Source organism: Armigeres subalbatus, chromosome 2 (genome assembly GCF_024139115.2).
Source record: "Armigeres subalbatus isolate Guangzhou_Male chromosome 2, GZ_Asu_2, whole genome shotgun sequence".
Taxonomy (NCBI): Eukaryota; Metazoa; Arthropoda; class Insecta; order Diptera; family Culicidae; genus Armigeres; species Armigeres subalbatus.
In genome coordinates, this window is record NC_085140.1 from 36,079,064 (window position 1) to 36,092,819 (window position 13,756).

Below are 13,756 nucleotides of genomic sequence, written 5' to 3' on the forward strand. Positions count from 1 at the left end.
TATCCTTGTGTCAGCTTCATTAAAAACTTTGAAGAATTTTGAATGTATTTGACGAAAATTTTTTTCCCGTTGCGTGTCCTGAATTCCCGGTTTTCCCGCCTTTTTCCTGGTGACTTCAATTTCCCGTCTTTTTCCCGCTTTTCCCGGTTCGGTGGCCACCCTGATAGATTTAACTGCGACAGTAGTGCTGGACAATCGATGTTACCCGTGAGCAGCTAGTGATTCGATGCTAATCAACCGGCACCGCTCCTCGTACGGTGGCAAGTTCGTCGGATCACGCCACCTTAGGGATCGAAGAGCGTATCTTAGAAACTTCCGTTGAACGGCTACGATTCTAGCGATTCATATGGTCTGGAAAGGGCACCAAACAACAGCTGATAATTCCAATATTGATCGCACAAGGGAACAGCACAGTGATCTAAAGCATAACGGATCACGAAATTCACCGGCAATTTTGAAAATTAAATTCAATTGATGATTAGCTTGTCGGGCTACATTGTCATCGTAGTGAGCTCTGTATGTCAGTCCGCTATCCAGGATAACGTCAAGATCCTTAATGTGCTGAACGCGAGTGAGCGATCGTTCACCAATAGTCGAAGATGATTGGTGCGTTTTTCCGGTGATATGAAATGATGTTGCATATTTACTATGCTTTGACGTAGGTTTCATCATCCATCACGATGCAACACGATTTGGTGAACAACTTCATGTAAAATTTCCGGGCGCGAGTTTCTGCTGTGGTGTTTTGCTTTTGATCTCAGTTTGGGTTTTTTTTGCATCTTGTAAACATATAACCTAGCACGCTTCATGGTTTTCTGCACAAAACCAACCGACACCTTGGACTTTTTAGCAACATCTCAAATGGACACGTTTTGGTACTTCTTGAGCTGTTGAACCACTCCGAGTAATTTTACTGTCCATTGGGCCATTTACTTCCCTCATTTGCACACTCAGACGCTCCTTAAAGGTTCTCATTACACGAGATACAGTTGAATTTGCAATCTCAAGCTTTTTAGCGATCGATCGGTGGGACACCTCCGGATTTTGATGGTAGATGCACAAATTTTTTTTCCCTGGCAATCTCTTCTTCCGACAACATGATCGTTACCACTGTATGTATAACTATATATCTGAGGATGTAAACAATACACTATGAATAAGATTTGCTCAAATTTTCAGGTTTTTTACTCAAACGGTTCAAAAGTTACAGAAGATTTTCGGTGTGCCATTTTTATCGAATACACCCTTTACTGATTTTACACCTGGTGATTTCTTGAGTATTTTCAAAACTTCATTCAATCGTTGATTGAAGATTTTCTTTTTTCTTTTCTTTGATTGAAGATTATGTTAATTAATTTACTCGTATTTAATAAAACTAATCAAAGTTAAATATGTTTAATTACACTTTGTTCTAGGTAATGAGATAAGGCTATTGGCAAATTCAAATTACGCGTGTGCTTGAATGATTGAAGGAAGTAAATAAATCTATTTAAACTTTTAAACCAGAAATATAACAGATCAATTAGTTGCATGTAATATGTAATATTATGTAATGCAATGTAATGTTGGGGAATATGTATTAACGTTCTGAAAAAAAAAACATTAATTAAACCACGTTTAGAACATAAACGCAAGGGTGATTTAAATAATCATTACATTGAAGGATGCCAGTCGTCTTACCGGCCAAATGCACATAATATTCAGTTGTTATGAACATTAAGAATAATATCTGAAGAATTTATGCTAAATGTTGCATAATTTTTTTTTGTGATTTTGAGATATCGGACCAAGCGCAAATTGTGGATAGGTGGTTAAGTATCTTATTCAGCTGTTCCATCACCCGACAAAGGCTGAAAAATGCCATTTATAAAACTGAAACTATTCATGCGCCATTTTTAAAAATAATCAAAAGACAAGGATTCAAACACTATTTCCTAGAGTGAACGCCAAACGAATTGCCACCAGGCCATCACCTCTACTCAAGAAGAGAAACCTTTTGACTATAGATAGTGGAACATATAGATGAGCGAAGATAAATCCTCTGTCTCCAAACGAACTGTCAAACGTGTCTCCAAACGAGCATGACGTCACGATTTCAATGTAAATGTTAAGGGCTGTGACGTCATATGCGCGTAAGCACGGTCAAAAAAGCCGACTCAGCCATGTTTTCGCTCATCTATAGATTCTACTATCTATATTTTCGACCAGTATGAATAGATGAACAGCATGCTGTGTGAAAGCTGATGTTTAAACTTCCAGGTTCAAACCCGTTTCGAAAGGTGGAAGCAGCACTACGAGGAACATCTGAATGGCGCGGAAAGTACAGGCAGTGAAAGTCAAGGCAGCGGAGGAGATGACTACGTCAGTTCAGCGGACGATGGAAGCCAACCAGCCCCCACCTTGAGGGAAGTTAAGGATGCCATTCAACAGCTAAAGACCAATAAAGCAGCTGGTAAGGATGGTATCGGAGCTGAGCTCATCAAGATAGGCCCGGAAAAGCTGGCCACTTGCCTGCACAAACTGATAGTCAGAATCTGGGAAACCGAACAGCTACCGGAGGAGTGGAAGGAAGGGGTTATATGCCCCATCTACAAGAAAGGCGACAAACTAGAGTGTGAGAACTTTCGAGCGATCACCATCCTTAATGCCGCCTACAAAGTGATATCCCAGATCATCTTCCGTCGTCTGTCACCATTAGTGAATGAGTTCGTGGGAAGTTATCAAGCCGGCTTCGTTGACGGCCGCTCGACAACGGCCCAGATCTTTACTGTACGGCAAATCCTTCAAAAATGCCGTGAATACCAGGTCCCAACGCACCATCTGTTCGTTGATTTCAAGGCGGCATACGACAGTATAGACCGCGTAGAGCTATGGAAAATTATGGACGAGAACAGCTTCCCTGGGAAGCTTACCAGACTGATCAAAGCAACGGTGGATGGTGTGCAAAACTGTGTGAAGATTTCGGGCGAACACTCCATGGACACATGGACATTGTCGGCCGAACATTTGCAAAGGTGGCAGAACTGTACACCCGCCTGAAACGTGAAGCAACAAAAGTTGGACTGGTGGTGAATGCGTCAAAGACAAAGTACATGCTTGTGGGCGGAACCGAGCGCGACAGGGCCCGCCTGGGAAGCAGTGTTACGATAGACGGGGATACCTTCGAGGTGGTCGAGGAATTCGTCTACCTCGGATCCTTGCTAACGGCTGACAACAACGTTAGTCGTGAAATACGAAGGCGCATCATCTGTGGAAGTCGGGCCTACTACGGGCTCCAGAAGAAACTGCGGTCGAAAAAGATTCGCCACCGCACCAAATGTGTCATGTACAAGACGCTTGTGAGACCGGTTGTCCTCTACGGACATGAAACATGGACAATTCTCGAGGAGGACTTGCAAGCACTCGGAGTATTCGAGAGACGGGTGCTTAGGACCATCTTTGGCGGTGTGCAAAAAGACGGTGTGTGGCGGCGAAGAATGAACCATGAGCTCGCCCAACTCTACGGCGAACCCAGTATCCAGAAGGTAGCTAAAGCCGGAAGGGTACTATGGGCAGGACATGTTGCAAGAATGCCGGACAGCAACCCTGCAAAGATGGTTTTCGCTTCCGATCCGGCAGGTACGAGACGGCGTGGAGCGCAGCGAGCGAGATGGGCAGACCAGGTGCAAAACGACTTGGCGAGCGTGGGGCGTATCCGAGGTTGGAGAGATGCGGCCTCGAACCGTGCATTGTGGCGTCAAATTGTTGATTCAGTGTTATCTGTTTAGATGTTAACTAAATAAATGAATGAATTCAAACCCGTTTGTTTGAACTTGGGCGCACACTCGTGTTCAAACTGGGTGCGATTTTGGTTCGGCTTATGATGGACTTGGTTTGGATCTAGTATGCATGTTTGAGTACGAACATGCACACGGGAAAACTGCACTTGTTTGAACGCGGTTCATGTTTTCGTGAAGACTGAATGGAATACAACAAACGCCTTGATATATGCAATATCGAGATCAAATGTGTCCAAACTGTGGGGGATCAAGTGTGTCCATGTTGAATATTTATCTTGGTTTATTTCTCCATTCAATGTCAAATGAGCAATTATCAATTTAACTAGCTTACCTATTCAATTCTGCAATAATAAAACTACGTCCAGTAAAAATTTGATACGTTTTGGTTGGATATATTTAAAGTTATTGAACTTTTCACCTTTGCAGAAAAAAAAGAATTGAGAACGCTAAAATAATAAAATCTTATTGAAACCCATATGCATAAAGGAACTAACATCAAATGTTACCCAGATTCAATTATCTGTCTAACGGATCTGTTTACACATATCAGTGGTATGAAAATGTAATTAGTTCTCGAGAAAACAGGGGGGGATCATGTGCCCCGGGGATCACGTGTGTCCAATTTCCCCTATCGAAAGCGGTTTTCAGTCGGAGCGAAAAAGGATTATAGCAACTCTCCATGATTGTGTGTGCACGCCACAGAGATCTGACAAGAAGAGGCCAAGTCAGGGGCCAGGGCTTGCTGCTCATCGATTGACACGCTGGGGTGTAACATCATCTTAAAATAATCTTTATACGTACGTATCCGGTTCAAAAAGTAAACACAATTTTCATGAATATGAGATGTTCAAGGTTCTCCAAAACTCACCATCATTGGCATACATCTGTGGGGTTTGGGTAAGTTACATATATGTAGAGAGTGATTCTAATAATAAATTCACACCTCAGCTTGTCGCTGGTGATTCGGTCTCTTCTTGTAAGATCTCCGTGGGTTGCACACGCACCCACGAGAGCTGCTGTTATCGCATTTCACTCCGGCCATTTGGGGTCACATAATACCCAATCAGGTGCAATGAAGATATGTTTTTTCCCTTTTATTTAAGTAAATTTGGCCAGTTCTTCACTGGCAATGGGTATAAGCAATTCACGAAAAATAAGGGAAAAACTATTTTTTATATTTTTATTAGCGAGACTTTCAGCCCAAGGCTGGCTCGTCTCGTAAAAGGGAAGAACTAGTTTTGTAACATTCACTCTAATAAAGGAATGGAAAATCACGAAAGCCGTATCGATAAAAAATTCAATCAAAGATAATTGCCGATTTGCGGGGATTAAACCACCCGACTTGGACGTTAATTTACAATGTTATGAAAACTCATATGTGAATATGTACGTTATATGGAAGATTGATTTGGAAAATGTATTGGAGGTAACCACTTTCCCTACGATGGGACTCGAACCGATGACCCTACAGTACGCTAGACTGGTGCTTTAACCAACTAAGCTACGAAGGACCTCAGTCGGCCTTCGCAACCTAGAGGCTACTGAACGAGCTCGAGATTCCCAAATTGGACGCATAGTTAAATCACTCGCAGTCCATTTCTCAAGCCAATACTTCCACATGTGTAGTGTATAGTACACGTCCACATTAGAGGAGCGTGAGTAAGGTACCCCGGGGCAAGTAAAAATACGGGGTAAGTGGGTACTATGGCTGCCGATTAATCGGTGAACGTTTTTAATGGTAACAATGTTCTAGAAAGATGAAGCAGAATTATCAACGAATTCGCCTGACACAAAAAAATTGGAATCAAAACCATTTGCGGCACCATACTAATGGTATTGTTTAATCATGACTTTAAACTACCAGCAAAATCTATCACTTTTATTTTAATTCAATGTGTTTCAATTCAATTTCCAACAAAATAGTCGTTTCTAAATTCATCATTGATGTGGAAAGTTAATATTTTGAGCAATTGAATAATTGTGTGACATCGAAAACGATTTAAAAGTTTTGATTAAAGCCAAAATCTGCTATTTTTAATTGCCCTTAAGTTTTAACATACATGGGGCAAGTGGGACATATATGAAAAACATTTTCGATAGAGCCATTTTACCCGTTTTTAGACTGTCATGACCCTACAGTACGTAGGGTAATCTTCCACATAACGTACATATTCACATATGAGTTTTCATAACATTGTAAAAGAATATCGAAGGTCTAAGCACCTTGAAAAAAAGGAATGAAACCATATCGATATCGATTCTTTTTCTTATTGTCATTACAAACCCCGCTGCGACATGGTCGCCTCGCGGTTTCTAAGCCAAGTTACCATTTTTGCATCCGTATATCATGAGGCTAAAACGATGATACTTTCATGCTCAGGGAAGTCGAGAAAATTTCCAACCCGAAAATTTCCTAGACTGGACCGGGAATCGAACCCAGTCACCTTCAGCATGGTCTTGCTTTGTAGCCGCCCGTCTTACCGCATGGCTAAGGAAGGCCCCTGGTAAGTCACACACTTAAATTCGAAATTTTACGATTGCTGAGAATCCAACAACTGAGATCTCGGCAATGCTTTCGGCGAATCTCGGTACATAAATTGCTTAAATTTTCGTAGACATCACCAAAACATTGCGCTTATTACCGGAATATTTATTTTCCGTAAATCGACAAGTTTTCCAGCATCAGTGACAAGTGACTCTCTGACTGGTTAACAACAACCCTGAAAGGGTAAAGAGAGAAAAAACGGGATATTTTTTTTGTTAAAGTGAATTTTTTAGTGTAAGAAGTTTATCATTTAAACATTTCAAATGTTGACACACCAACCAGCGAAAGAAATCAGCAATAAATTAATTTGACGTTGGTGGCGTGTTTTATTTTTTTACTAGTTTATTGGTGGACGCAATAGCGCCCGTGGCAAGTGTTTTTTTTTTCAATTTTTAAGAGTGATAAATTTTTTTCTGCATTTAAAAAAATCAATATTTTCAACGTCTGTTGTCTGTGATTTTTTTCATCAAATGCTGTGTCTGGTTGTCACTGGTTTTGTTTTCTGCATCTGATAGTAAAAAAGAATTGAAGTGTCAAATATTTTATTTTTTTGTGAGAATTTCTTCGCGTGCTGCGTCTGGTTGGCTAGTCACCGGACAGACAAACAGGGCTATTATATATATGATGTAAGTGTATGCTTGAAAACTTTCCCATTTCTCCCTTTCATTAGGAAAGGAATTCGTATTCTCTCATGTGTTATGAAAAGTACCATCAACGGGGGTGTCATTGGGCCAAAATGTGGTATGCTCCAAGTAAATGTTACAAAGCTCTAGTAGTTTACATTGGAATCAAGTTTTAATTAGTTTGATACAAGCTTGAATAATAAATTTACCACTGTGTGGGGAAAAAATAATAAATAAGGGAAATTCTTCAAAGTTATATGTTGTTTAAAATTGGCCCATTCTCACCCCTCACAGGGGGTGACATTGGGCCAAGTAAAATAAAGTTCAGCGGTGACGATGCAACGATTCAATCGTTTATTAGAAAAAATTGCCTACATTACGGCTTTTACCAACTATGTAAGGCAAATCGACCAAAGGCTTGGCCCAATATCACCCCCTTTTAGCGTGCATTGCTCGTTGCTACGAAAAACCAGAACTGCTATATAAATATTAGACCTCTTCATGTTTTCAAAAAATATCAAAAATTCAACCGGTCAGCTCAGAATCACAATTCTTATGCTAAAATAAGTCTCCTGTCAAATTTTCAGCTAATTCGGGTAAAATTTCGACTTGGCTCAAGTCGATTTAGTGTTTTTGGGCTATTTTCAATTTTGGAAAAAATCTATCAAGAGATATAAACGTCGAAAACTATCGCAACAACGTCTATACGGAAGCTTTTGGTGTGCTCTACAAGTCTTGTGAACATTGCGATTCGTTCCGTCCACGTTTTGTCCATGTTAAAGTGATTTTCAAGCTTTTAAGTGCATAAAAATACTGTTTCCCCCAAAAGTCGTTGTTCTACAAAATTCCTGAATTTATGACAAATGATTGCTAATTTATTATATTATTATTCCTCTTTTTTACCTGGAAATGTGAGTAATATAATTGCCAATGTGCGATTTACCGTTAAATTCTTAAAAATCAGAAGCTGAACATGTGTCATAAATTTGCAAGCTGAGATTTCTTTTTGGAAGTTTATATTCTTGTTAGATTTTTTCCAAAATTGAAAATAGCCCAAAAACAGTAAATCGACTTGAGCCACCTCGAAATTTTATCCAAATTAGCTGAAAATTTGACAGGAGACTTATTTTAGCATAAGAATTGTGATTCTGGGGAGACCGGTTGAATTTTTGATACTTCTTGAAAACATGAAGAGGTCTAATAAATATTCATCAAATTCGATAAAACAACAACAGATTATCGTTACATGATAACCAGGTATCCATCTATCTAAAAACTAGTTACGTAATAAATTTGTGGATTATTACTGACAGTATTTTAATAGGGGTTTATTCGATCAAAAGTTTTACATTCAAATTCCAAGCATTATGGTACGAGTACAATTAGTTCTTGGAATTTGTTTTGTGATTTCCTAGACGTGAATTTTTCTATAATTTCGAACCGTTTGAAGTTTTCATCAAAATTCGTAACAGTTTCTGAGATATTATCAGTTGAAACATTTTTCGTTTTTGGCACAATCGTACCCCCTAGGCCCAATGTCACCCCGAACGACGGTATTTTTTAAAAGAAATCATATTTTTGCGCCCTCCCAAAATGCTCATACACGCAGACATCATTTCAACTTGTCAAGCCTGGTCTTTATTTATTTATTACCAGACTAAGGCCGGAGTGGCCTGTGTAGTTCGTAAAAGTTTTCTCCATTCAGCTCGGTGCATGGCTGCACGTCGCCAATCACGCAGTCAGCGGAGGGTCCGCAAATCGTCTTCCACCTGATCGATCCACCTTACCGCTCGCCTTCTTGTCCCCGTCGGATCGTTGTCGAGAGCCATTTTCACCGGATTACTGTCCGACATTCTGGCTACGTGCCCGGCCCACCGCAGTCTTCCCATTTTCGCGGTATGAACGATGGATGGTTCTCCCTACAGCTGATGCAACTCGTGGTTCATTCGTCTCCTCCACGTACCGTCCACCATCCGCATCCCACCATAGAGGGTACGCAGTACTTTCCGTTCGAAAACTTCCAGTGCGCGTTGGCCCTCCACAAACATCGTTCAGGTCTCGTGTCCGTAGAGAGCTACCGGTCTAATAAGCGTTCTGTAGATAGTCAGTTTGGTACGGTGGCGAACTCTATTCGATCGGAGTGGTTTGCGGAGTCCAAAGTACGTACGATTTCCTGCCATGATGAGTCTCCGAATTTCTCTACTGGTATCGGAGGTCACTCACTGGCCAAGTACACGAATTTTTCAACCACTTCGATTTCGTCTCTACCAATACAAACTCGTGGTGGGTGGCTTACGTTGTCCTCTCTTGAGCCTCTTTCTATCATGTAGCGGAAGAGGCCCCAAAACGCCCCCCGGGGCAAAACGACTTTCGGGTATTCACTTATATTTACCATGTTTGAGATAGCCTTAATAAAACTAGACGTGAAATTATGTAGGTTAGGCGAAAAAAGTGTCAAAATAATAGATACGAATGTATGAAAAAACTGAAATTTTCCACATTTTGATGAAACATCTAACATTTCGGCGAGGCAAAACGCCCTAGTGGAACTATTCTACAATGTACTCGCGTCTCCACGCACTGTCCATACCAGAATGCTGATGTGCCGACGCGTGGTAAGTTGTTCCCTAAGAGCTGCCTGCTACAAGGCGTTTTGCCTCATGAGTTTTCCGGCAACGAAATATCACCACTTTTTTGAAATGTGAATATTATCAATATGATGTAGATTTTTTCTAATTTTAATATGGCATCAGCTAGCTATATTGTTTAACTGGACCAAGATGAATACAGTACTAGGTGCTCCACTCCAATCTGCCAAGTTTGTAGAACAGAAGAAGGCTGGGGTGAAAAATTCATTTTCAGTGTAAAACTAAAACAAACCGGCTGGCTTTCCCATACTAAAAACCAAGTTTGCTGAATCATGAATTTGGCAAATTGGAACACCTATTGGTGTATTCATCTTGAACTGGACGGACTTCTTGGAAATTGTACCGCTCGTGTCAATCCCTGCCCTTCATACTACTTCCTCCAAAGCGATGTTGAATAGCAGACCCGAAAGACAATCACCTTGCAGTAACCCTCTGCGCGTTTCGAAGGGACTCGAGAATCCCCCTGAAACTCGAACTACGCACATCACCCGATCCATCGTCGCCTTGATCAACCGTACCAGTTTATCTGGAAATCCGTTTTCGCGCATTAGCTGGCATAGCTGGTCCTGATCGATTGTATCATATGCGGCTTTGAAGTCGATAAATAGACGATGTGTGGGCACGATGTATTCGCGGCATTTCTGCAATACCTGACGTACGGCGAACACCTGGTCTGTGGTAGAGCGTTCACCCATAAATCTCACTTGGTACTGCCCCACGAACTCCCTTGTAATTGGTGCTAGTCGACGGCATAAAATTTGTGAGAGTACCTTGTAGGCGACGTTCAGCAATGTGATTGCGCGGTAGTTGCTAGAATCCAGCTTATCGCCCTTTTTGTAGATGGGACAAACGACACCTTCCATCCACTCCTGCGGCAAAACTTCCTCCTCTCAAATCTTGGAAATGATCCAGTGGAGCGCTCTAGCCAGTGCCTCACCACCGTGTTTTAATAGCTCTCCTGGTAGTTGGTCGACCCCAGGGGATTTGTTGTTCTTCAGCCGGCCAATCTCCTCCTGGATTTCCTGGGGATCCGGAGCCGGTAAAATTATGTCCTGCACGCGTTCTCCCAGGTCCATCACCATACCGCAATCTTCGTCTGCCACATCGCCATTCAGGTGCTCTCCGTAGGGCTGCCGCCACCTTTGGATCACCTCACGCTCGTTTGTAAGAAGGTTCCCGTTTATGTCCTTACACATATCGGAGTGGGGCACGTGGCCCTCACGTGAACGGTTCAACTTTTCATAGAACTTTCGTGCGTTATTAGCGCGGTACAGTTCCTCCGCCTCTTCGCGGTCTCGATCTACCTGCTGGCGTTTTTTCCTCCGGAAAATTGAGTTTTGTCTGTTCCGCACCCATTTGTATCGTGCCTCGTTCGCCCTCGTGTGGTGTTGCAGCAATCTCGCCCATGCTACATTCTTTTCCTCAACTAACTGCTCACATTCGCCGTCATACCAGTCGTTTCTCTGATCCGGGGGCACCGTGCCAAGTGCAGTGGTTGCGGTACTTCCAATGGCGGATCGAATATCTCTCCAGCCATCTTCAAGAGATGCTGCGCCTAGCTGCTCTTCCGTTGGAAATGCCACTTCCAGCTGCTGCGCGTAGTCTTGGGCTAGTCTACCGTCTTGTAGCCGCCCAATGTTTAGATTATATCGAGTTGCATTGTCTCTTATATTGTTCGTAATTATTGGTTTTCCAGGCGGCTTATTGGGCCTGCGCTAAGCCTCCTGTCTCGTCGGAGGGCCGTCGTGTCAGGGCTGTTTAGCGTCCCACCTAACACCAGGACTTGTGCGCAATGAACATACATACATACAATACAGTAAAATTATTACCAAATCCACCAGAGCAACTACAAATGAAAAAACTAACAATAGCTTAGAGCTAGCGAATAAATAACTTTGTATGAGATTAACAATTGACTACACGGGACAACTCTTGCTCGGCTATATGTCTCGAAAGCAAGCAATTGATAATTCAAAACCTGTTCCTAAAATAAATCTGACTGCGTATACAATGCCAGAGATTATCTACTTATGGTTGAATTCCGAGTTCAATCATGTACAACCGAAACATTTCAGATGAATATAAGGCAGGCCGTTTTATAATTGGGGAAACTGCGAAAAGCGCTGGGAAGGCTGGCTCCATTTTTTGAAGGAAATTATACTCTTTTTCTACTCAAATCTGCTTATTCCAAAATTTTATTAATGATTATACAAATATTCTATTTTTACAAAAACATCTAATAATAAAATCAAACAATAATGACCTACGAGAAAATCATCTAAGGCCGATAAAACTAGAAACCTTCTGTAAACCCACACAACTGTGCTGAACTGTGATTGTACTCATATTTAATATCCGAATTGGTCACGAAAGTGCCAAGCCATATATAGCTAAACAAGTTGTAGTATTCAATGGCAACTGAGTATAAATAGAACAGTAATAAATCATTCTTCTGCAACGAATAAATCGAACAAACAGACACCTGAAGTCATTAAGTTATTTGAAGTAGTCACTCCTTTCCGACGAGACACTTATTAATCACTTAGTGAAGCGAAATGTAAATGTGTATGAATCCAGTCATTAAATTCATCCAATCTCACCCACCCCAGCAACTAACTGACATCGGATATCTCGCTATTTGCACGTTTCCGCTAGGTTCAAGAGTTGCAATTATATATTCTTAATCAAGGTGTTAAACAAATATGCGCTCCAACCTGCCTTAGCACCAACGATGCTCAACCTCAAGCCAACGCTATTATTCAGAATTAGCAGCCTTCCATACACCGAAAGATCACTTAGCAGTGTTGAGTTAGCTCCGAATATATAGTTAAGTTGTAGAGGTCTAACCACAGCCACCAAGTTCACATTTGCTGATTAGCTTTTAACGATCGCCGACGTATGTCGCCAGCAAAATGTAATTGCAACTATTGATATCTTAGCCTTGGTGTCCAACTTAGACTGTCTGTCCAACTGACACCGGTCCAGTACCCTAGAATTGCGGTCAACAGCGTGACGGCGGCCGATGGCGTTTCGTGCAACGTTCGGCTAAGGAAGTTGAAACTACCCATACGACGTGCAGGGCACAGTGGCGATTATGTTCACCATCGGCAGTTCCTAAATATGCATGAATGGCGAGACGCGGAAAAGTTGAACACCCTAACCTTGGCCTCTGCAGATTAATTTTGTCGATTGTCGTGGATTGTGTTCACCACTTGATCTGAGTTTGTTGCCGGTGGTTTTAGAGTTGACAGAAATTTGAAGATCAGGTCAGAGACGGACACGGAATCAGTGGGCGAAGCGATCGGTTATGTGTTTTTGAACTTGCTTACCATAAAAATGTATTTATGTTTGCATCTAAACAACAGAGGACCTTGAAACGACGAACTTTGATGTATTTCCGCATGCTATTTCATTATGACATTATCGATAAGAAAGTAATAAAGAAGAATAATACATTTCAGCAGTTCTCAATTTTTTGTTGAGTGGTACCCCTTCACATTGTTTTATTACCGGGCATTCTGTACCGTTGGTTCCTATTGAAAATTGAATGGATCGGGCTCAAAAGTTTATACCAAAATAATTTTTTTTTCACGAGAAAGGCATTATTACCGCTAGGTGGATTAATCATGTTTTTTGCTTGGTCAACACATATCTTTTGACTGAATGTGTGCACACATGCATGCTGTTAATATAAGTTATATTTTTTGCCTATGCTCAGATTTGAAACAGACTGTGCAATGTGGATCTAACTCTTATCTGAACTTGGTATAGAAAAACTTGTATCGAGGTTAACTCAAGTGATCTTGCACTATTCTCGCATGCGTCAAATCGATTTCTAATCACAACCCAAGAAACAACGACTGCTCCTGGGTTAACTGGCGTGAGATGCAAACGTTTAAGATAATTGATACTCATCAAAGATTGCTTATCGATCATCACGATTGCCTCCCTGATAGTGCCCGAAGTCCCCTACTGGAATGCAATCGGCGTCTTAATCGAACTTTTATTTGTGCTGTAACAATATTTGATGAATCATTGAAGTGAGTCTTCTATCCGTTCTCCACAGTCAGTGGTCGCTAGATGTTGGCTGTACGACAGCAGGCTTATTGATATTGTTTTATCCAGCGAAGCGTGACTATGGCAAATTAATCTTCCAACCTC

General features: G+C 41.5%; 1 protein-coding gene across 3 annotated transcripts in view; it reads left to right on the forward strand.

Moving 5' to 3' along the window:
- LOC134218455 (sodium-dependent dopamine transporter) overlaps window positions 1-13,756 on the forward strand; it is a 123,937-nt gene that overhangs the window by 20,843 nt on the left and 89,338 nt on the right. The window lies entirely within an intron of this gene.